This window comes from Chiloscyllium plagiosum, unplaced genomic scaffold (genome assembly GCF_037043375.1).
Source record: "Chiloscyllium plagiosum isolate Xiang-an unplaced genomic scaffold, Cpla_swu_hap1 HiC_scaffold_43, whole genome shotgun sequence".
In the NCBI taxonomy this organism is placed as follows: domain Eukaryota; kingdom Metazoa; phylum Chordata; class Chondrichthyes; order Orectolobiformes; family Hemiscylliidae; genus Chiloscyllium; species Chiloscyllium plagiosum.
In genome coordinates, this window is record NW_028270181.1 from 25,006,235 (window position 1) to 25,030,165 (window position 23,931).

Sequence of the window (23,931 nt, forward strand, 5' to 3'; positions counted from 1 at the left end):
GCTTGGTGAATAACCAGAAGAAAAGATTCCAGATGTAACTCAATTAAGTTGTTGAACTAGTCTTCAGTCTTGTGATAACAACACTATTGTTTTAAATAGATAGTTGGTTTGAATTGAATGAGTTGATATATAATTTGTCTAGCTGGACAAACCCAAATAGATGTGATTGAGATGACGTGGATAGGACAAAGTTAAAAATCACACAACACCAGGTTACAGTCCAACAGGTTTATTTGAAAGTATTAGCTTTACCTGATGAAGGAGCAGCACTCTGAAAGCTAGTATTTCCAAATTTCCAGTCCAAAACCAGCACCTCTACATCATGGATAGGACAGGCATCTTTATTGGCGAGATGTTGGGAGGGGAACTCAATGGATGTTGGGCATGGATCAGTGCTGCCATTCTCCTCTGTAAGCCAGTAGATTGTGGATTCAATCCCCATCCCAGATAGACCATACATCAACCAGCTGACACTCCTGTGTAGTACTGACGGAGTGCAGTACTGTCAGAAGTACTGACTTTCAGTTGAGTTTCATTTGGCATTTCTTCCGCCGAGCTGCATGATATTGTACAAAACTGTTACATCCAAACAATTTACAATGGAGTACCCCATTCTATGTCTGTAACCTGCTTTGGTACTTTATATTTCTTCATTTGTGGCCCTGATTTCACCTCACTATTGTTTATTAACACACAGCAGCACATTAATCTTTCCCTGTTTCATTGCATTTGACTGGCTGCCAAAGAAGTCCACTTATAGTTGCTGACTTTTCCACACTGTTTCTAAAGCTTACTATGAAGTGGTTGACCAACTGGTATAATGATTAACAGTCTGATAGACAGGGCATGGATGTTTCTTCCTTGGCCATTGTTTCCTTTAGGTGGTGGATGGTATATTGGGCTCCGACAACGAATAGAATAAGGAGCAGAGCCTTCTCCTCCAAGCACACACAAATATCCCACTGGATATGAATCTGGAATTCACAGCTGGAGCTACAGTTTCCACTCACAGTTCCTGCATTGAGCAGGAATTGATTCCTCCACTTCCTGACTCAGAAGCAGATATGCCACCATTGTGCCCAAGGCTTGTTTCAGTCTGAGGTTCCAATGTGCCTGATGGATTTCTCTCCTGGCTCAGTTTATATAAAAGTGCTGCTTCGGTGTACCATGATGAGCAAAATGGCCCCAAAATCGACATGCTGCAGAATTTTTTAAAAAGGCTTCAGTCCCTCATGACTATCAGAGGATTAGAGGACAGTTACAGCCCAGGAGGAGGCCATTTGTCCCAATTGTACACCGCTCCTCTAGGCTGATCACCCAATACCCATGTAGGATCATGGAGCCAAGACAGCATGGAGCCATACCCATAGGTTAACAATTTGGAATTAACATCATCGTAGAATCTCTACAGTGTGGAAATAGGCCATTTGGCCCAAGTCCACACTGACTGTCTGAAGAGTAACCTACCCAGACCCATTCCGCTACCCTATTACTATACATTTACCCCTGACTAATACACCTCACTTACACATCACTGAACACTATGGGCAATTTAGCATGGCCAATTCACCTAACCTGCACATCTTTGAACTGTGGGAGGAAACTGGAGCACCCAGATGAAAACCACAAAGACACAGGGAAAATGTGCAAACTCCACACAGACAGATGCCCAAGGTGGGAGCTGAACCCGGGTCCCTGGTACTGTGAGGCAGCAGTGCTAACCACTGAGCCACCATGACGAAATATCTTTTAGGTGCCTCACAAAAGTAAGAGTGGGTGTTGAACATTGATCATCTTCACTAAATCAGCCAAAATGAAAGATTCTAAATTAGGAGGTTGAACATGAAGAGGAACAGTGGCAAGATGGGGGACATTTTCAGAGAGACCAACTGAGACTGCTGGAGGCTCTGCGGAGCAGAGAATGACAGATAACAATGAGGATCTCAAATGGAGAAGGAGACAGTAAAAGAGCAACAAATATATAAAATAAAACTCTTAAAAGCCAGAGGCCGTAAATATAAGATTAACTGGAAAACAAACTCAGCAAATGTCTTCACTCAGAGATGTTGAATGCGCTACTATTTGGAAGGTTTGGGACAACTCACAGACACTAATAAGGTGAAACCAGAAGGATGCATGAAATGAAAGAGATGGAGAGACATACTGACACAGGGAGGAGGAGAAGATGTAAGCAAGAGGATGTAAATATCAACTTGGCCAGTTGGGTTGAATGGCCTCTTACTATGGTATCATATGTAGAGCTGGAGGTAAGTGCAAATTTTCAATTGAAGAGGGGCTAAAAGTTCATTTTGAGAGATAACATCAATTTGCAGCATTCCTGCCTTTACTATGTCAAACATTACCATATTGACTTCAATTAAGTTGAGCCAGTCAATTAATGAACAGTCAATAACACTACCTGTTAAGCATGAGCCCATAGACAGAAATTCTACCTCAAGTGTTTTGACTCAGGAATAAATAATCAGAGCTGACACTTTCAGGAGAACAATGGGGAAAATGAAGGAGTGAATATATTCACTTAGAATGGGGAAATTCAGCATTAAAGACAAGGTCAGATTTTCTGTGATTTGAATGGACCAGTCTCCCTCATTGATTGTCACACTGATCTCTTCAAATGATTGCAACATCTGAAATGTGGACAGGAAATTATTCTAGTTTTAGCTACTTAATGGGATTGTCTGGCAACCAGGAAGTGAAGGCATTGATTGGTGCTGCCCAGATGCCCTGGTGAGTCAGCAGTTTAAGGTAATAATCTTGCACAGAAGGATGAAGATATTGACATTACAAGAAGCACAGACCAGCATGTTTTTGACAGAAGACAGTCAGATAGAGGTCAAAGTATGTAGTCTGTTTTTTAACAATAATCCATGAAGCCAAACAGCAGAAAGGTGTTATTACTAAGGAATAGCATGAATACTGGTGAAAGGATTGAAGTATCCAAACTATTGAATTCACTGAGAATAATAATCAAGAACATTACCAGTAGCTACATCAGACAGCAAGAAAATAGTGAGCTGTTTATACAAGTAATGTTTATAGATATTTGTTTTCCCAGGAGTAAAGCACAGGCAATTTCACAGAGGCAATCACTGGCTCTTAATATAACACAAGAAAGATATACACATCACCTTATCATATTACTTAAGCCATCCTAAACTTACTCTCCTCCATTTCTCTTGCATTCAGCTCTTTTGTCCAAGTTTGGATCAAGTAATGAGATCAGAAGCTGAATGGCCCTGGCAGAACCCAAAGTGGGCATCAATGAGCAAGTTACAATGGATCAAATGCTATTTGATAGTACTGTTGATGACCCTTTTCAATTCTTTGCTGAAGATTGAGAGTGGGACGATGGGACAGTAATTGGCCAGGTTGGGTTTTACCTACTCTTTGTGGACAGGACAGACCTGGGTACTTTTCCACATTGGGTTGATGTTGTAGCTGCAGGGGAGTAGATTGGATAGGGGCGTTCTAAGTTCAGGGAGACAGATCAAATGGACTGAACTTTCCAGCAATAGCACAGAAGACATGGGGTCCAAACTAGTCAAACCCCTTGGCAAGCTGTTCCGGTACAGCTAAACACCAGCATCCATCCGGCAATGTAGAAAATTGCCCAAAGGTGTCCTGCCCGATAAAAGTAGAACAAGTTAAATCCGGCAGTTCCTGCCCAATCAGTCTACTCTCAATCACCAGCAAAGTGATGGAAGGGGTTGTAAACAGTGCCATCAAACAGTATTTGACAAATGCAATATAATGTGGATAGATGTGAGGTTATCCACAAAAACAGGATGGCAAATTACTATCTGAATCGGGGCAGTTTAGAAAAAGGTGTGGTGCAATGGGAACTGGCTGTCATGGTGGAACAGTCATTGAGGGTTGGCACGCAGGTGCAGCAGGTGGTGAGGAGAGCTAATGGCATGATGGCCTTTATAGTGAGAGGATTGAGTAGCGGAGTAAGAATGACTTTCTGCAGTTATACAGGGTCTTGGTGAGGCCAATCCTTGAGCATTGTGTGCAATTTTGGTCTCCTAGTCTGAGGAAGGACATTCTAACTTTGAAGGAGTCCAGCGAATGTTCACCAGACTGATTCCCAGGACAGCAGGCCTGACATATGAAGGAAGACTGGATCGATGGGGCTTGTACTCACTGGAATTTAGAAGAATGAGGGGGAAATCTCAGAGAAACATATAAAATCCTGATGGGACTGGATAGGCTAGATGCAGGAAGAATGTTTCTAATGTTGTGGAAGTCTAGAACTAGGGATCACAGTTTAAGAATAACGGGTAAACCATTCAGGACTGAGAAGAGAAAGAATTTCTTCATTCAGGGAGTTGTGAACCTGTGGAATTCGCTACTACAGGAAGCTGTTGGGGCCAGTTTATTAGATTTATTCAGGTGGGAGCTGGACATGGTCCTTGCAGCTAAAGGTATGGAGAGAAAGTGGGAATGGGATACTGAGATTGCATGATCAGCCACGATCATATTGGCTGGTAGTGCAGGCTCGAAGGGCCAAATAGCCTACTCCTGCAACTATTTTCTATGCTTCTATGTAATAACCTGCTTAGTGACACTCAGTTTGGGTGCCACCAGGGCCAATTAGCTTTTGACCTCTTTACAGTTTTGGTCCAAACAAAAGAGCTTGAAGAGGTGAGAGTGATTACCCTTGAGGTCAAGGCAACATTTGACCAAATGGAGCATCAAAGAAACTGAGTAAAACTACAGCCAGTGGAAATTGGGGGAATCTCTCTGCCAGTTGGAATCATATCCAGCATGATGGAAGGTAGTTGTGGTTCTTGGAGGTCAATCATCTCCATCCCAAACCAACTCTGCAGGAGTTTCTCAGGGTAGTGTCCAAAGTCTAACCATCTTCAGCAGCTTTACCAAGGACTTTCCCTCCATCATAGGGTAAGAAGTGGGGATGTTCGTTGGTGATTGCACAATGTTCAGCAACATTTGCAACTCCTCAGATACCAAAGCACTTCGAGTCCTTATACAGCAAGACGTGGTTTGGGCTGAAAAGTGACAAGTAATATTCACAACACGTAAGTGCCACGTAATAACCTGCTCCAACAAGACAGAATACAATCATTACCCATTGACATTCTGTACCATTACCATCATTAAATCTCCCACTATCAAGATCACGGGTGTTACCATATCAGAAAATAAACTGAACCCGCATTATTGATAGTGTGACTACAAGAACAGGCCAAAGGCTAGAAATTCAGTGGTGAGTAACCCACATCCTGTCTCCCTAAGGCCTGTTCACAGTCAACAAGGCTAAAGCCAGGTGTGTGATAGAATACTCCCCATTTGCCTGGATAAATGCAGCTCCAAAAACACTGAAGAAGCTTCACACCATCCAGGACAAAACAACCCATTTGATTGAGGAGAAAGTGAGGTCTGCAGATGCTGGAGATCAGAGTTGAAAATGTGTTGCTGGAAAAGCACAGCAGGTCAGGCAGCATCCAGGGAACAGGAGAATCGACGTTTCGGGCATAAGCCCTTCTTCAGGAAGAAGGGCTTATGCCCGAAACATCGATTCTCCTGTTCCCTGGATGCTGCCTGACCTGCTGCGCTTTTCCAGCAACACATTTTCAACCCATTTGATTGACACAACTATCATAAACAATCACTCCCTTCCCACCGCTCCCACCAACAAACAGTTGCAACAGTGCATTCCACCGACAAAATGCATTGCAGAAGCTCACCAAGGCTCCTTAGATAGTATTTTCCAAGCCTGTGAACTATACCATCTAGAAGGACAAGGGCAGCAGATGCATGGGAACCCCAACCCCTGCAAACTCCTCTTCAAGCCACGCACCATCCTGATTTGGAAATACCTCGCCATTCCTTCAGTGTCACTGGGTCAAAATCCCTCACTAACAGCACTGTGGGTGTGTCTACATCACATGGACAGCAATTCTCAAAGGCATTGGCAATATTGCATAAGGTAATCGTTCTGAAAAGATTAATGTTCACATCACATTGTCTACACTGATGTCACACACAGGCAAAGCATTCTACTCTAGTTTTTGAAGGGAGCAAATATATCTGCACCAGCTGCTGAAGCTCATTATAAATATTCCTGGCCATACGTGGTTGTATTTATTGTTATCTTAGAATGGAATATCTTCTGTAGATAGTCCTCTGCCGATAATCCAAATGGACCCAAGGCAAAGCAAAGACAAAGGATTGGTGGCAACAAACTACGTCAAAAAATCCTTACCCAGTTCCACATACTTGGAGAGGTGAAAAATATCACAAAATTCATCTTGGAGACTCCTGGCAGTGTAGATGGTGCAGCCAGTATCACCCATATCCTGTGAACAAATAAGAATGAAGGGAGTGTAAGGGCAGGATTTCTGGGAGGCTGGAGAAAGGAATAGAAGTCGGCACACCTGGAATTTGTGTCACTTCTCATTGCCGCAGCATCATTCTTCCTCTATGACCATTTCCAGGGAGGCATCCTCCAGGGGAATTTTCCAGTCAGTAGGCAGGAACACACACTATGAAATACAGCCAGTGAATAGCGAGTGGTGATGAGATGACAGGAGCCAGGACCAGTATGGGTTGGCCCATACATTCATGGCACAGCAGCTTATGGCTGATCTTCTAGTAGATGTTTTAGACCTGGTTTTCCAAGGGCACCTGTATGTTGTGGGGCGCTCTCTCTCACTCTCTCTCTCTCTGTGTTCAGGCCTTAACAGCTTCCACTTCAGGCACCGGGGCTGAAAGTGTATTAATAATAGAGGGGTGTTAGCTTCAGAAAGAACCCACTGGAGAGCAGTTAACCCTAGCCCTAAAGCATGATGGTTGATTGTTCCCAAAATATAATTAAAAATCACACAACACCAGATTATAGTCCAACAGGTTTATTTCAAAGCACTAGCTTTCGGAGTGCTGCTCCTTCATCAGGTGGTTGTGGATTTTAAGATCATAAGACACAGAATTTACAGCAAAAGATTACAGTGTCATACTGAGTTAAAAATCACACAACACCAGGTTACAGTTCAACAGGTTTATTTGGAAGCATTAGCTTTCGGAGCGCCGCTCCTGATGAAGGAGCAGTGCTCCAAAAGTTAGTGCTTCCAAACAAACCTGTTGGTCTGTAACCTGGTGTGATTTTTAACTTTATCCACCCCAGTCCAACACTGGCATCTCCAAATCACAGTGTCATACAGTGATATATTGAACAAACCTGATATGTTAAGATAAAGACTTAACCCCCAATCCAAGTTTATTCAATATACCAATGTATGACACTGTAATCTTTTGCTGTAAATTCTGTGTCTTATGATCTTATACTCCACAACCACCTGATGAAGGAGCAACGCTCCGAAAGCTAGTGCTTCCAAATAAAACTGTTGGACTATAACCTGGTGTTGCGTGATTTTTAACTTTGTTCACTCTAGTCCAACACCAACCCCTCCACATCATGGTTCTCAAAATATTGCAGACCTGCATTTGATCCTGATGTCAGGATCTTGAGGTCTACAAAATCATGAAGGGTATAGACAGGGTCGATAGAGATAAGCTTTTTCCCAGGGTGAGGGATTCAATAACAAGAGGTCACGCGTTAAAGTGAGAGGTGAAAAGTTTAAGGGGGGATATAGGTACTTTACACAGAGGGTGGTAGGTGCCTGGAATGCGTTGCCAGCAGAGGTAGTACAGGCAGGCACAATAGATTCATTTAAGGTCCGTCTGGACAGATGCATGAGTAGGTGGGGAGCAGAGGGATACAGATTCTTAGGAATTGAGTGATAGGTTTAGACAGTGGATTTGGATTGGCACAGGCTTGGAGGGCCGAAGGGCCTGTTCCTGGGCTGTAAACTTTCTTGGTTCTTTGCTCTTTATTTTAACTCCTAACAGACACACTAGCCCTGGGTGTGTTGATGACCATACTTTAGATTTCTGGAGAAAATTGATTCAATATGAAAAGCTCAAGAGAGCTCAAAATTCTGAATACTGTTAGCAATTGGTGTCGATAGTAGTCATAATTTGGAGATGCCGGTGTTGGACTGGGGTGTATAAAGCCAAAAATCACACAACACCAGGTTATAGTCCAACAGGTTTAATTGGAAGCACTAGCTTTTGGAGAGCCACTCCTTCATCCAACAACCACCTGATGAAGGAACGGCGCTCCGAAAGCTAGTGCTTCCAATTAAACCTGTTGGACTATAACCTGCTGTTGTGTGATTTTTGACGTTGACAATTGGGATTCACGAATGTAAGTGGAAAGCTACCTAATACCAAAAGTGTAAATCAGCTTTCTGTAGCTTGATCCAATTTTTGCCATCAAAGTTTTCCTGCTGACCTCTACCTTCTACTGAATCAACGTGTCGTCAGTTTTAGGAGAAAGTGAGGACTGCAGATGCTGGAGATCGGAGTTGAAGAGTGTGGTGCTGGAAAAGCACAGCAGGTCAGGCAGCATCCGAGAAGCAGGAGAGTCAATGCTTCGGGTGTTCCTGATGAAGGGCTTATGTCCAAAAGGTCAACTCTTCTGCTCCTCGGATGCTGCCTGACCTGTTGTGCTTTTCTAGTGCTACACTCTTCGACAGTTGTCAATCTTGGCCTTTTGGAAATTTTTCCTAAGTACAATCCTTCCACCCAGGAGAGAGGTGCATCTACAGCCAATCACTGGAGCCCCGTGCCTGTGATCGATGGAGCTGCTTGGGGTTTGCCCAGTGTGACTCCAGACCTTAGCTATTGCCAAGTATGCCTGTGAGACTCAGGAGTAGCTATAAGATAGGTCCGGGTCCTGCCACCTGCTACTGCTTGGGAGCTGGATGGAGATGGGGCCAAGGATAGGAACACATGCTTCTGCAAGGGGTAGGGGAAATGGAGAAAGAGGCATTTGAGTAAAGAGAAGAAGCTGTAAGTGGTAGTGGGGAGAGAAGGATACTGCAAGGGGCAAGGAGATGGGAGATGAGAGGAAGGGAGGAGGCTGCAAGAACTGTACAAGTAGGGTCCAAGGTAGAGAGGGCAGGTGACTGCAAGGTGTGGAGGAAGGAGGAGGCTGTAAACAGACAAACAGTTTTAAACTTTAGTAGGAACAAGAGAGAGGCATAGACTATTTTCGAAATGAGGAAAGGCTTCAGAAATCTTGAGCACAAAGGAACTCAGGAGTCCTAGTTAAGATTAACATACAGGTTGAGTTGGCAGTTAGGAAGGCAAATGAAATGTTAGCATTCATTTCAAGATGCTTAAAAAGCAGGGATATATTGCTGAAGCTGTGTAAGATTCTGGTCAGACCACATTTGGAAAATTGTGAGCAGTTTTGGGAACATATCTAAGGAAGGATGTAGTGGCCTTGGAGGGATTCTAGAGGAGGTTTACAAGAATGATCCCAGGAATGAGGTGCTTATCATATGAGGTGGGTTTGAGAATTCTGGGTCTGAAGGATTGGGGTGGGGGGGAGGGGGGTTGTTGGGGGGGAGGGGGGGGGAGGTGGATTCTCATTGAAACTTACAGAATACTAGGAGGCCTGGATACAGTGGTTGTGGCGAAGATGTTTCAAAGTAAGAGAGATTTGGACCTAAGGGCACAGCCTCAGAGTAAAGGAACAACCCTTTAGAACTGAGATGAGGAGGAACTTCTTCAGCCAGAGAAACTCATTGACAAGAAGGCTGTGAAGACCAAGTCATTGATTGTATTTAACACAGCGATAGACAAGTTCTTAATTAATAACAGGATCAAGGGTTATGGGGAGAAAGCAGGAAAATGAGGTTGAAATATCAGCCACAATCAAACAGTGGAGTTAATTCAATGGGTTAAATGGCCTAATTCTGCTCCTATATATCCTGTCAACACTGGAATATTCAATTACCAGGAAATCTGAAATCATAGAGATAACGAATTCCTTGAAAATGCATGTGGGATCACTAGCTTAAGGCTGCTTCAAATCAGGAGCTACAATTGGGGAGAAATGGAATAGATGCTATTGTAACCAGCAGTTATTAAAGTCTACATCTGCAGCAGAGATGCAGTAAATAGGGGAGTGACTGAATGGTTAAAATCTTCCAGATTGTGGATATGCAAAGGAAATGTATTAGGTGTGGCCTCATTACTCTGCTGAAGGTGTAGTTTAATTATTTTAAATACCTCCATCAGTTATTTTGAGAAAGCGGTTGCCGCTAACTTGTGCCTATTGTCTTGTATCAATTTAAATACAGGAGTGTGTATGGAATTAATACTTTCCTTGTGTATTGCGGTTTTAGGTTTCATGCAGCTTTTAATTCTGCTTCTATGAGGGTCCAACATGTCAACTCAAATACCACCATGACTCCATCACCTAATAAATGAGTCACTGAAAATTAAGAAGGAGCCATTAAAAAACAAAATGTAGAGTCTTAAAATTATAAAGTAGCCCTTGGGAAAATCTCAAGAAGAGTTCTCAAATTATGTTGATATAGCACTAGGTTTGAAGAAGCAGAGCTGGTTGCATAAGATGAATGACCAAGCTGTGTGCAATTCTCTGACCAAGGTATGGTTGTAAAGTGTATCATATTGAAAACTGAACTTTTGATGGTCTTCATAAATAGAGAACAAGGCAAAGAAGTTTTGAATATACAGAAAGCAGTTCAACCCCATTGTAACTGAAAATGTGTTGCTGGAAAAGCGCAGCAGGTCAGGCAGCATCCAAGGAACAGGAGAATCGACGTTTCGGGTATAAGCCCTTCTTCAGGAATTCCTGAGGAAGGGCTTATGCCCGAAACGTTGATTCTCCTGTTCCTTGGATGCTGCCTGACCTGCTGCGCTTTTCCAGCAACACATTTTCAGCTCTGATCTCCAGCATCTGCAGTCCTCACTTTCTCCAACCCCATGGTAACCAAGGTTTCCAATTCTGGGCACCAAAATCATACAAAAGCTTTGTAGAGGGTTCAGAAGAGATTTACTAGAATGGCTCCAGGGTTTAAGGATTACAGAGAAAGTGGGGCTACTTTGATAACAGCCAAGAAATCATAGAGAGGTTTTGATGGAGGTATTTAAAATGATGAAGTGTTTAGATGAAATAATAAGAAATTTTCCATTTTCCATCTGATATTCAGATGATCCAGATTTCACTTCATTTAAATTGATTGTGAATAGAGGCAACACAAGGAAAAACTCTGACACAAAAAGTGCTTTGCATTTGGATTACACTCATTCCCTGTTGGGAGCGGATTCATAATCAAAAAGAAACTGGATAATTACTTGGAGAAAACAAATCAGTGAAACATTGTGTGGGCCTGGAGGATAGAGGTGAACTGACTGAATTCCTCTTCAAACAAACTGATGCGGATGGGCTGAATAACCTTGTTCTATGCTGGACTATTCTATAGGAGTCAAAATGCATTGCAAAGATGTCTGATATAAGCTGCTAAAGGGTTAAAAAGGGGGCAGGAGAAGGTGGGGAGATAAGGAACCTAGAGGCAGAAGACCCTGCACCTTTGATTCCTATCCATGGTCACACCCACACCTCTCAATGTGCTCAGAAATTCAGAACAGCTTGAATCCCACATCCCGAAATAAAAATAAAGATTATAGAATCCCTACAGTGTGGAAGTAGGCCATTCAGCACCCATATCAACATTCCAAAGAGCATCCCACCCAGACCTACCCCCTATCCTATCCTTCAGTTCCCATGGCTAACCCAAGGCACTATGTGCAATTTAGCATGGCCAATCCACATCTTTGGACTGTGGGAGGAAACTAGAGCCCAGAGCAAACCCACGCAGACACAGGCAGAATCTACAAACTCCATACAGACAGTCAGCCAATGATGGAATCGAACCCAGGCCTGGTGCTGTGAGGCAGCAGTGCTAACCACTGAACCACCGTGCCACCCCAGATGGCTCTGGGAGAGTGGCTTCATGGCAGGCCATGCTGTTATGTTCTTATTTTCAAATATGTAACATAATCACACATAGGAATCAGTGAAACTATAATATGTGTTCTTTATTTGAAGACAATGCACCAATATCGTTCACCAGGAGACTATGTGCAATACATTTGCAAGTCAATTGCTCCTATATTGAGCTATAATATTGATAGTAGTTTAAGGGACTTGAAGATTTATGTCATTATATGACAACAGACAGACAGCAGCCCCTCCCAGAATATATCCTAAAGGGAACACCAGCACATTTGATCTCAAATTCCCATCAGCACGTTTGGAACTAAAAATCTCTCAAATTCTGGTATAATTTCTGATTGCCCCAGGAATTCTAGGTCAATAGTGGCATCTCAGGCCATCATTCTTCATCATGTTTCAAACAGCACTCTTCAATTACTCGCTTCTTGAAGGGACGGATGCGAGCATCACCTAGTGGTGAGTTTTATAAGTCACGGTGTCTAAAAAAGACTTCAGGAGAACATCAGCTAAGGACATGAGAGTGTAAGTGTGCTTATGAGGGAGAGAGAGAGAGAAAAATATAGAAGAAAGCAGAACATGGGACAGGAAATTAATATCGGCTAAAAGGAGACTGAAATAAGCTTCAGAAAACATTGTTTTTTAATTCACTCTTGGGATGTGGATGTCACTGGCTGGTTAACATGTAGTCCCTAGCTGCTCTTGAGAAGGATGATGAGCTGCCTTTTTGAATTGCTGCTGTAGGTAAGACTGAGAGAGAAAGAGAGAGAGAGAAAAAAACTGATATTAGAAGTTATTATACAAAAAACAGAGATGAGAGTTGAACAACGACAACTTATATCCACATAATGCCTTAAACAACATGTCCCAAGATACTTCCTACAAATATTAGAAATGAAAATGTGACACTGAACCATCAAAGGAGATATTACGTCAAAAAAGCAAAAGCTTGGTCAAAGAGATAGGATTAAAGAGTACCTGAGAGGACAGTGAGGTAGAGAGGTGTCGAAAGGAAATTCCAGAGATTGGGACCTGAGCAGCAACACCCTCACTGTTGGAGAAATTCAAATTGGAGAAGCCTAAAATGCCAGAATTAGAGGAGCGCTGATACCTTGGAGGGTTGTGGGGCTGGAAGAGATTACAGAGACAGGGAGGGACAAGGACAGGAAAGGATTTATAAACAAGGATAAGATCCTCAAAATCAAGATGTTGCTTGATGGAAGGCAGTGTCAGACAGTGAGCACAGAGGCAATAGGTGATCAGGGTAAGCATGGTCAGCAAATGTTTGGATGATCACAAGTTTAGGGAGGGTAGGGCAGTGAGGAGTTCATTGGAAAAGTCAAAGCTAAAGGCAACAAAGGCAGGGATGAGCTGAGATGGGGTAAAAGTCAAACTATGTTACAGCGCTGAAAATAAATGCTGACCATAATGGTGTAACTGTGTGATTAGAAGCTTATCTCAGAAGGAAAGATGAAAAATTCTGGCTTAATCTCAGGCTTGGATCGAGCTGGAGGGATCAGTTTGAACTGAGGACTGAAAACAATGGCTGCAGGCTTACCAATATTTAATGGTATTTAATTTAACTGCAACTTCTCTGTGCAAATCGTAGTCCATCCTATCAATAGCCACTTCTCACACAGTGATATAATGCGACTTATCGAGGTCGTGATATTAGCAAGCGAGAAGACACCAGTTTGGAAACAGCATGTGAAGAGAGAAATCTCAGATAGTACACTAGTGAACTGTAATTAATAACTTCTGGATGGACGGATGTAAATAAAAGAATATTACAATACATAAGTAATTGAACAGCCTCACTTACAGATTAGGAGCAAGTAACCTCAAAGTCAAAATATGTGAAACTCACACACCGGTCCAGGTCAGTATCTCAGTGCTCGGGCAGCAGCATTGACTTAACACACCTGCCACTGACCCTGCTACACAGATTGGCTGTAGAGGCTGCTCTAGATCCATGTTTTGATGAGAAAGCAGGGGCGAAAGTTCAGGCCATTGAATTCCTTTCCACTAACAGGTGCAATTAAAACGACCATGGATTTCTTCACTTCTGTTTAATCTCCTTGGAAAGAATACAGCAAAGGGCCCACAGTGATCATGAAATCCCCGAGGGTCAAAAATCTAATTTCCTAAAATTTTAGGAAACCTAATAGTGTACTTCATCTTAAAAGACCTCAGAGAAAGACAGAGCTCCACTGAAGGAGCCAAGCAGCACGCAAAGTCCTAAACTGCCCATCATAGAGCAATCTAGTCAGTCCCATACAGCCATTCTATTCACTCATCGGGTCATGGAGATGGATAGCACAGAATTAGACCCTTCGATCCAACTTGTCTATGCCAATCTGATATCCAAAATTGATCTAGACCCATTTGCCAGCATTCAGCCCTTTTCCCTCTAAACCCTACTTATTCATGTACCCATCCAGATGTCTTTTAAATGTTGTAATTGTACCAGCCTCCAATACTTCCTCTGGCAGCTCATTCAATACATGTTCCACCCGCTGCACGAAAACGTTTCCCCTTGGGTCCCATTTAAATCATTCCCCTTTCATCTTATGCCCTCTAGTTCTAGACTCCCCTACCCTGGGAAAAAGACCTTGGCTATTCACACTGCCCATGTTCCTCATGATTTTATAAACCGCTAAAAGGTCCTCATGAAGGGCTTATGCCCAAAACGTCAATTCTCCTGTTCCTCTGATGCTGCCTGACCTGCATCCAATACCACACTCTCGACTCTAATCTTCAGCATCTGCAGTCCTCACTCTCTGCTATAAGGCCACCCTTCAGCCTCCAACACTCCAGAGAAAATAGCCCCAGCCTATTCAGCCTCTCCCTATAGCTCTAACCCTTCAATGTCCTTGTAAAGCTTTTCTGAACACTTTCAAGTTTAACAACATCTTTCCTATAACAGGGAGTCCAGAACTGAACATAGTATTCCAAAACTGGCCTAGCCAATGTCTTGTACAGCTGCAAGATGACATCTCAACTCCTACATGCAATGCACTTACAATGCAAGATTTAAAAAAAAAATATAACCTGCTTTTCTAATCAACCTGTTCAGAGATGTTATTACAGACCTTTGGATCAGGTAGGACTTGAATATAGGCCTCCCGGTCCAGCAGGAGGGACACTACCACTGCTGCCCAAGAAGGCCTCACCATGCAAGTTTATTTCCCCCAAGTTGTTTATATGTGGTTTCTTACACTGTTAAATCTGTTTTTATTTAATATTTAGAGAAACAGGTGATGGTTCTTTATTAATTGAGCAGCTATGTATCTTGCATCCCTTTCCAACTCCATTTTGAATTCACCCACTCTCCTTCACCGTTGATGGTCTGTATTAGCCTTGCACTTAAATTAATCAATTGCAGAACATGAATGACTCACTGGTGGTGGTTAATAGATGAAAGAATACTTTGGATGATTTGGTGAATGGAGAAAATGTTTGTTGTGTGTAAGAAGAATTCTGGGTTTTAAAAATTACAAAAAGACATATTTATTTGGTAGTGGGGAGGACCGGTTAGCTCAGTTGATTGGATGGCTGGTTTGTGACACAGACCTATACCAACAGCGTGGATTTAATTCCTGCACCATCTGACATTGTCATGAAGGACTCTCCTTCTCAACCTCCCTATCCCACCCCACCCTCACCTCCGTCTGAGGCATGGTGACCCTCAGGTTAACCCACCACTGGCTCTTTCCCTCTCATTAGAGAGCAGCCCTATGGTCTGGTGAGACTATGGCAAGTTTAACTTACCTTAGCAGATTGTGAAGGACCAATATTGGAAATAAAATAAGTATATATCTTGCCCAGCATTGGAACAAGTGCGATAGAACCAGTACAGACACAATGGGCCAAATGGAATCCTGCACCACAACAATTTTGTGAATCTGTGAAAATTTCCGGCTGTGGGGATTTAAAAACAAATCAGACAGAGGGAAGGAAAATACAAGTTGAAAACACAGTTAAAAGGACTGAAGAATTCAGCTTAGGTGTGGGTGAATGAGGATTGCTAATGGCTCAGCCAAAAGCAAAATTCTAAACATGAGAACAGAGGGTTAAAATAGCACACTCCAGAAGCTTATCACTGAGCTCAAAAATGTATTTTAAAAAAACAGTAATTTCTTCCTTCTTTTTTTGTACTACAATCCCCTGGAGATAAAGATCAACATTCTATGACCTTATTTGTAATTGTGCTCAGCTTAGTGACATGTGGGCACAGATATCCAATCTTTTTCTCTGTAGCTCCCAGCCTCTCACCAGTAAGAGAATACTTATAGAATCCTGGAACCGTTACAGCACAGAAGGAGACTATTTGACCCATCATGCTTGTGCTGGCCTTCTGCAAGCACAGCTCAATTTTCCACTCTTACTCCTTTACCCATAGCCCTGCAAATTATCTTGGTTTCAGGTAACTGCCCAATTCCCTTTGTGAAGGCTTTTTTTAAAATTTAGAGTTCCTCTCTTCACACTCAGAGAATCTCAAATTCTAACCACTCACTTTGTAATTAAACTTTACCTTGTGTTATTGTTACTTTTGCCAATCATTTTAAATCTACATCTTGTGTTTAGCAAACCTTCAGCTAACAGCCTTTCCCTTCCCTCTTGACCAGAATTTGAACACCTCTACCAAAACCTAAAACTTCTCCATGCAAAAAAATCCAGTTGACCCAATATATCTGCGCAAGTGAACTGTCTCATCCCTGAAACCATTCTCCTCAGTCTTTTCTGCACCCTCTTCAGTGCCTTCCTAAAGAGATATGTGCAACATGCTCTAATGAATAGGCAGATGAGCCTCTGATGTATGATATGAAGTTATGGTGACCTTAGTCATGTGGTAGAGACTGTGCTAGAAGGTTGAATTGCAGCAGCTGAGGTGTGGATTTCTGCTGTTAAATCATTAGGTATGATTTAGCTTGAGGAAATGGATTGAGGTCTGTTATTAGATTATCTAAGCTCAATAAGCATGATGCTCAAAATTGGAACAGTGCTCCTGTTTAGGTTGAGCCACATTTTTACACAGGTCTATAATGGCTCCATTGCTTTCAACCTACTCGGTTCAAAGCTCAAAACTTTACTAGCCACTCTTGTAACCCACTTTCTGTGATTTGAGCACATCAACCCCAGTCTCTCTGCACCCTCTTTAGAGTCCTCCCCTTCATTTTATATCTCCTCTTGCTGGATCTTCCTACTGAAATGAATCACATCACAGCAACAAATTTCCTGGCTATAGATTTGTCTTTCTGGGATCCAAAGTGAATGATGTCACACTTTAAATCCCAATTTCTTTAATTCAGCCCATTTGTTCATTCTGTCCATGGCTCTCTGCAACTTCCTATCTACCCACATTGCCTGCTATTGCTCAAAATTGCAGTGTTATGTGTCTACTTGACGATGAGCTGGGTTTCCCTCAGTGAAGTTTGCTCCACAAGGTGGTGCTATAAGCAAACCCGTTGCTTGTTTGGTGACAATAAATGCTCTCTTTCCACTGGTCCAGATGAACCCAGCAGCCCCTCCTGCCTCTGGTTTTCAGCAGTGTGCTGTGGGTTTTGTAACATTGTAAACATCTTGTACACATCTATCCCGGAAATGAAGGACTGCCATTAGGGATCCTTGCATGAGTTTGTTTAAGCAATCAGAACCCACACAGTTGGGAACACTTCAGCTCTCAAACCTGTGGTTTAAGCCATCTGAGGCACCTCAGATATTTAAAGATGATATTTTTCTAATTGCATGCCCTTCAAAGAACAAATAAAATTACAGCACAGGAACGGCCCTTCGGCCCTTCAAGCCTGCACTAATCCAGATCCTCTGTCTAAACCTGTCGCCTATTTCCTAAGGTTCTGTATTCCTCTGCTCCCTGCCCATTCATGCATCTGTCTAGATGCATCTTAAAGGACACTACGGTGCCCGCTTCAACCACCTCTGCTGGCAATGCATTCCAGGCACCCACCACCCTCTGCATAAAGAACTTTCCAGGGATATCTCCGTTGAACTTTTCCCCTCTCACCTTGAACTCATGATCCCTAGTAATTGAGTCCTCCACTCTGGGAAAAAGTTTCTTGCTATCCACCCTATCTACACCTTTCATGATTTTGTAGACCTCAATCAGGTCCCCCCTCAGCCTCCATCTTTCTAATGAAAATAATCCTCATCTACTCAATCTCTCTTGATAGCTAGTGCCCTCCATATCAGACAATATCCTGGTGAAGCTCCTCTGCACCCTCTCCAAAGCATCCACATCCTTTTGGTAATGTGGCAACTAGAACTGTGCGCAGTATTCCAAATGTGGCCAAACCAAAGTCCTATACAACTGTAACATGACCTGCCAAACCTTGTACTCAATACCCCATCCGATGAAGGAAAGCATGCCATATGCCTTCTTGACCACTCTATCGACCTGCATGGCCAACTTCAGGGTACAATGGACCTGAACACCCAGATCTCTCACAACATCAATTTTCCCCAGGGCTTTTCCATTTACCGTATAGTTCGCTCTTGAATTGGATCTTCCAAAATGCATTACCTCACATTTGCCTGGATTGAACTTCATCTGCCATCTCTGTGCCCAACTCTCCAATCTATCTATATTCTGCTGCATTCTCTGACAGTCCCCTTTGCTATCTGCTACTCCACCAGTAGGAGAAAGTGAGGACTGCAGATGCTGGAAGTCAGAGTCAAGAATATGGTGCTGGAAAAGCACAGCAGGTCAGGCAGCATCTGAGAAACAGGAGAATCGACACTTCAGGCAGAACCCATCATCAGGATTGCCTGACCTGCTGTGCTTTTCCAGCACCACACTCTCGACTCTACTCCACCAGTGTCTGGGTTATATCTTAGAAGATCGTACATGCAAAATCCATGTTAAAAATAAAACTCAGGAGCCTTATAAGTGTGTTTTTCCAATACTGGGCAAAGTTTAGTCCACAAACGCACAACTTTAGCCTTGAATGGAAACAGCCCACTCGTGTTAGAGAACCAATGAAGGTCATATCAGTTAGCTGTTGTCAGTTGTTCTCCTTGAACAGAAGGCTAGGAGGAGAGCTGATAGAGATTTTCAAAATCATGAGCAATCTGGACAACGCAGATATGGAGAAACAAATACAGAGAATGCTGGAGAAACTCAGCTCATGTGGCAGCATCTGTGTAGAGAGAAAAACAGAGTTAACATTTCAACTCTGGTATGACTTCAGGATAGACACAGAAAAAGAGTTCTCATTCAAAAGATTGAAGAAGAGGGCACAGATTTAAAGAAATTTGCAAAAGAAAACCAAATTTTACTCCAACACAGCCAGTTGGAGCTCACAGAATACGAATTCCCTGATTCGGACTGTTAATCTGGTCCAGTCAGTGGGTCCTGGCTGACATAAAAGGATTGAGTACCAGGGATACTGACACTCTGCTGCCTGACTCTGTATGAGGTAGTACTATAGTCTCCTACATACTCCTCTACATTGGGCAGACAGATCACCAACATGCAGAGAGGTTCAGGGAACATCTCTGGGACGTACACACCGAACAATCCCACCGCCCTGTAGCCAAACACTTCAATTTCCCCTCCCACTCCCCCAAGTCCTGGCCTCCTCCACTGCCAAATCAAAGCCACCCACCAACTGGAGGAAGAATGCCTCATCGTCTGCCTCGGGATCCTACAATCACACGGTCAACATCGACTTCACCAATTTCCAAATCTCCCCTCCCCCCACCTCATCCCAGATCCAACCCTCCAAATCGGCACCGCCCCCTTGACCTGTCCATCTTCCTTCCCACCTATCCGCTCCACCCTTCCCACCGACCGATCACAATTACCTCCCTCCCACCTGCATCCACCTATTGCCTCCCCACCTACTTTCCCCCCAACTCCACCCCCACTCTCCTATTTATCTCTCAGCCACCTATCCCCTCCACATTCCTGATGAAACGCTTAGGCTTGAAACATTGACTCTCCTGCTCCTCAGATGCTGCCTGACCTGCTGTGTTTTTCCAGCACCTCACTTTTCAACTCAGACTCTCCAGCATCTGCAGTCCTCACTTTCTCCTAGTATTTTAGTCAAGGTATTGTAGTTTCCCCCAATTAAGACTCAGGAGCCTAGTTTCAGAATAAACTACCACACAGTTCATATGTGGAATGAACGGCCAGAGGAAGTGGTAGATGCAGGTACAGTTACATTTAAAAGACATTTGGATAGGTACATGAATAAGAAAGGTTTAGACTGATATGGGCCAAATGCAAGCAAGTGGGACTACTTGGGAAGCTTAGTTGGCATGGATGGGTTGAACCGAAGGGTCTGTTTCCAAGCTGTATGATTCTATGACTGTTTATGTGTAAATTAAGGGTGACTTGGTGATGGGATACTGGCCTCTGTGGATTTACTTCACATACAATATGAGAAAAAGACATTTGCTCAGCAAGTAGTTAGGAAGTGAAATGGGGGCAGGTTTAGTCAGGGTATTCGAGAAGCCAGTGGATGATGATTTAGAGAGAAACAGTACAGAAGGATATGGGGAGAAGGCAGGAGAATGGCACTAAGTAATGATGCTCATTCAGAGAGCTGCTGCTGACAAGATGGGCCGAAAGGTCTCCTCTGCACCATAAGAATTTCCTAGAAATTCTTTAAGAACAAAACAGAACTGATGGCCAAGAGTACAAGAACCATACAGCATTATACATGCAATGTTTGGATGTTGTGGAAATGTCCCAGAGTACTTCATAGCAATGTGATCAGACAAAAGTTGACATTGAGCTAAGGGAGGAGACATTGGGATAGATGACCTAATATATGTTCTAATACCTGTATTATAAGGAGGGTTTTCAAGGAGAGAGGTGGAAATGTTTAGGGGAGGGAATTTTGAGAGTTTAGGGTCTAGATGGGCCCATGAATAAGGTGGAAGAGGACAAGGGTCTCTTGGGTGGCTCAGTGGTTAGCGCTGCTGCCTCACAGCACCAGGGGCCTGGGTTCAATTCCTGCCTTGAGCCACTGTCTGTGTGGAGTTTGCACATTCTCCCCATGTCTGCATGGGTTTCCTCACACAGTCCAAAGGTGTGCAGGTTAGGTGAATTGGCCATGCTAAATTGCCCATAGCGTTAGGTCCATTAGTCAAGGGTAAATGTAGGATAACAGGGTAGGGGAATGGGTCTGGGTGGATTACTCTTCAGAGGGTCAGTGTGAACATTTGGGCCAAATGGCCTGTTTCCACACTGTAGGGAATCGAATCTATCTAAAGAGGCCAGAATCGGAGGACTGTCAACATCAGACGGTAAGGGCAGGTGAACTTTCTCATGTTTCCAAGAGAAATTGGAGACTCCACCACCATAATCCATAGCTTGAGGCTAGAAACTGCATGTGTTACCACAGTAACTATAGGCAGGCTGGATGGCCAGTGTGAATCAGTTTTATGCCAACCCTGAGGGATTTGATCCCCATTTCATCTGGGATGGATTCAGGACCGCATCCTTGCCCCACCTGTGACAGAGCTCATGGCCCCACAAGTCAGACTTGCCTTTAGGCAAACAACTCAGGAAGGAGAGGAGAAATAGGAAACTGGTCACAGTGGGTCCAGATGCAGGAGTTGGGCAAGGGAACAAGCTTTGACAGTCACATGTTCTGGCATAATTCCTCAATAGCTCAGAGAGATGCATAACACAAAGCTGAGCAGCTAAGTCTTGAGCAAGTGAACAAGTCTCTTGGAACCAAGCCGAGCTGTTGAGGTATTAAAAACAGATTACAGATTGCAGGCATATCACAGACTAGTCTAAAGATCAATTGACTCCAAATATTTCTGTTCTATTGCAAAAACCTATTGATGTAAGTTCCAGCTTACACAATATGTGGAAGAACAACAGGTGTTTTGCAATAATTGTGAATATTGCAAGGTGTGTGTGGTCGCTTCTTATTTCATTTTCAGTTTAAGGAAGGCAGACTTTTGTTAAAGTCTGGATTCTAGTTAGTACAATTTGGGCTTTTTCTAACAGCTTTTTTTCTAATGTAATTGGATGACACAGTGTTATTATGCAGAATCTGTATCAGTACATGATGAAGGAGATTTGGTGGTGTAGTGTTAATGTCACTATGTTGGTAATTCAGAGGCCTAGGCAACTGATAGAACTTAAATTCAATTAATAACTCTGGACTATAAAAGCTAGAATCTGGAACAGTTACTGTGAAAATATCATCAATTATCTTAAAAACCCATCTGATATAATAGTGTCATTTAGGGAAGGAAATCTGCCATTCTCCCCTGACCTGGCCTACATGTGACTCCATGACTACTATAATGTGGTCAACTCTTAAATGCCCTCTTGTCATGGCCTGGCAAACTGCTCAGTTCAAAGGAATTAATGACAGACTGTAAATGTCAGCCATGCCAGTGAGAACCATATCCTGTGAAATAATAAAAATACAATAGAAGTTATGTGCGACCTTTTTACATAAAAAAATTGGTAAGGCTCCAGCTGGTGTGTTGTATTCAATTCTGGGCATCGCACTTTATGAAGTATGTCAGGATCATACAGAAGGTGTAAAGGAGAGTCACAAAATTGGTACCTGGGAATAAAGGCCTCTGTTAATGAGAGGAAAGCTGGAGTAACTCTTCTTGGAGGCTCAGTGAGGTTATGATAGAGATGTTCAAAATCACAAAATGATTTTCATTGAGTAAATAATGAGAAAATGCCTTCAATGGCAGCTGGGTAGGCAAAGAGGTCTCGTGGCACAGTGAGTAAAAGCCCTTACCTTGGAGCTAAGAACTCTGGATTCAAATCTCACTCCAGGACTTAATGACAAGGAAGGTGCTGGCATTATTATCATATTACTATGTAAGTCCCTCCAACATAGGCCAGTGGAGGGAGTGGGGAGAGATCCCTGATCAGCCAAGTAATGGAAAGAAAATTGGATGCTCTACCGACGCATTCTGGGCTGAATGTCAAAGTGCATGTTGTCAGGTGCGGGCCAATTGGCTTGGATAGTTGGTGTGGACTAGATTGGTGTCACCAACACGGAGCTCATTCCTGTTCCTGCTGATCCTGGTCCCACCTCTCTTGCCCTACCCATTCTTGTGTTTGTGCCTCTGGAAATGGCATTGAAGGTCAGTTAGCTCAGTTGGCTGGCTTGTGATACAGATTGATAACAACTGTAGCAGCTGATGTCACTGTGAAGGTTGTGCCTTCTCAACATCGTCCTGTACCTGAGGCATGGTAACCCTCAGGTTAAACTCACTGCCAGTCATCACTCTCTAATGAGAGACCAGCCCTTTGGCAGCTTAACCCTTCCTTGGCATGGGGCAGAGTATCCGAGAGAAGGTGGGCCACAGAACCTACATAATTGGCAAAATAATCCCCCGTGACATGGGGAAATTTTGTTTTCCCCAAGCATCATGTGGGCAGCACAGTGGCTCAGTGGTTAGCACTGCTGCCTCACAGCATCAGGGACCCTGGTTCGGTTCCAGCTTTGGGTGACTGTCTGTGTGGAGTTTGCACATTCTCCCTGTGTCTGCGTGGATTTAATTTGGGTGTTCCAGTTTCCTCCAAAGATGTACAGGTTAGGTGAATTGGGCAATTGTAAGTGTACAGGGTGTGCAGGCTAGGTGGGTTAGCCACAGGAAAAACCCATGTTGGGGTGCGGGGGAGTTGGGTTCAGTGCATACTCAATGGGTTGAATGGCCTCTTTCTGCACTGTATAGTCTCTAAGAATCTGTGATGTGGTTATCAGCTAGCATGCCAGTCATCTGTCTCGACAGGGTAGTTTGTAACTAAATTTTAAATTGGCAGCACAGTGGCTCAGTGGTTAGCACTGCTGCCTCACAGCGCCAAGGACACAGGTTCGACTCCAACCTGGGACAACTGTCTGTGGGGAGTCTGCACATTCTTCCCGTGTCTGCGTGGGTTTCCTCTGAGTGCTCCGGTTTCCTCCCACAGTCCAAGGATGTGCAGGTCAGGTGAATTGGCCATGCTAAATTGCCCGTAGTGTTAGGGATGTGTAGGTTAGGTGCATTAAACAAGGGAAATGTAGAGTAATAAGGCATGGGAATGGATCTGGGTGGGTTATTCT

At 43.4% G+C, this 23,931-nt stretch overlaps 1 long non-coding RNA gene across 2 annotated transcripts in view; it reads right to left on the reverse strand.

Annotated features, from left to right (window-relative positions):
- Nucleotides 1–219: 219 nt before the first annotated feature.
- The window catches only part of LOC122541783 (uncharacterized), a 32,300-nt gene continuing 8,588 nt past the window's right edge, over nucleotides 220–23,931 (reverse strand). For both annotated transcript variants that reach the window (XR_006309674.2, XR_006309676.2), the window contains 2 exons: nucleotides 6,248–6,749; nucleotides 220–5,030 (listed from right to left, as the gene is read on the reverse strand). This is a non-coding gene — a long non-coding RNA (uncharacterized LOC122541783). The remainder of the gene's footprint in view (nucleotides 5,031–6,247; nucleotides 6,750–23,931) is intronic.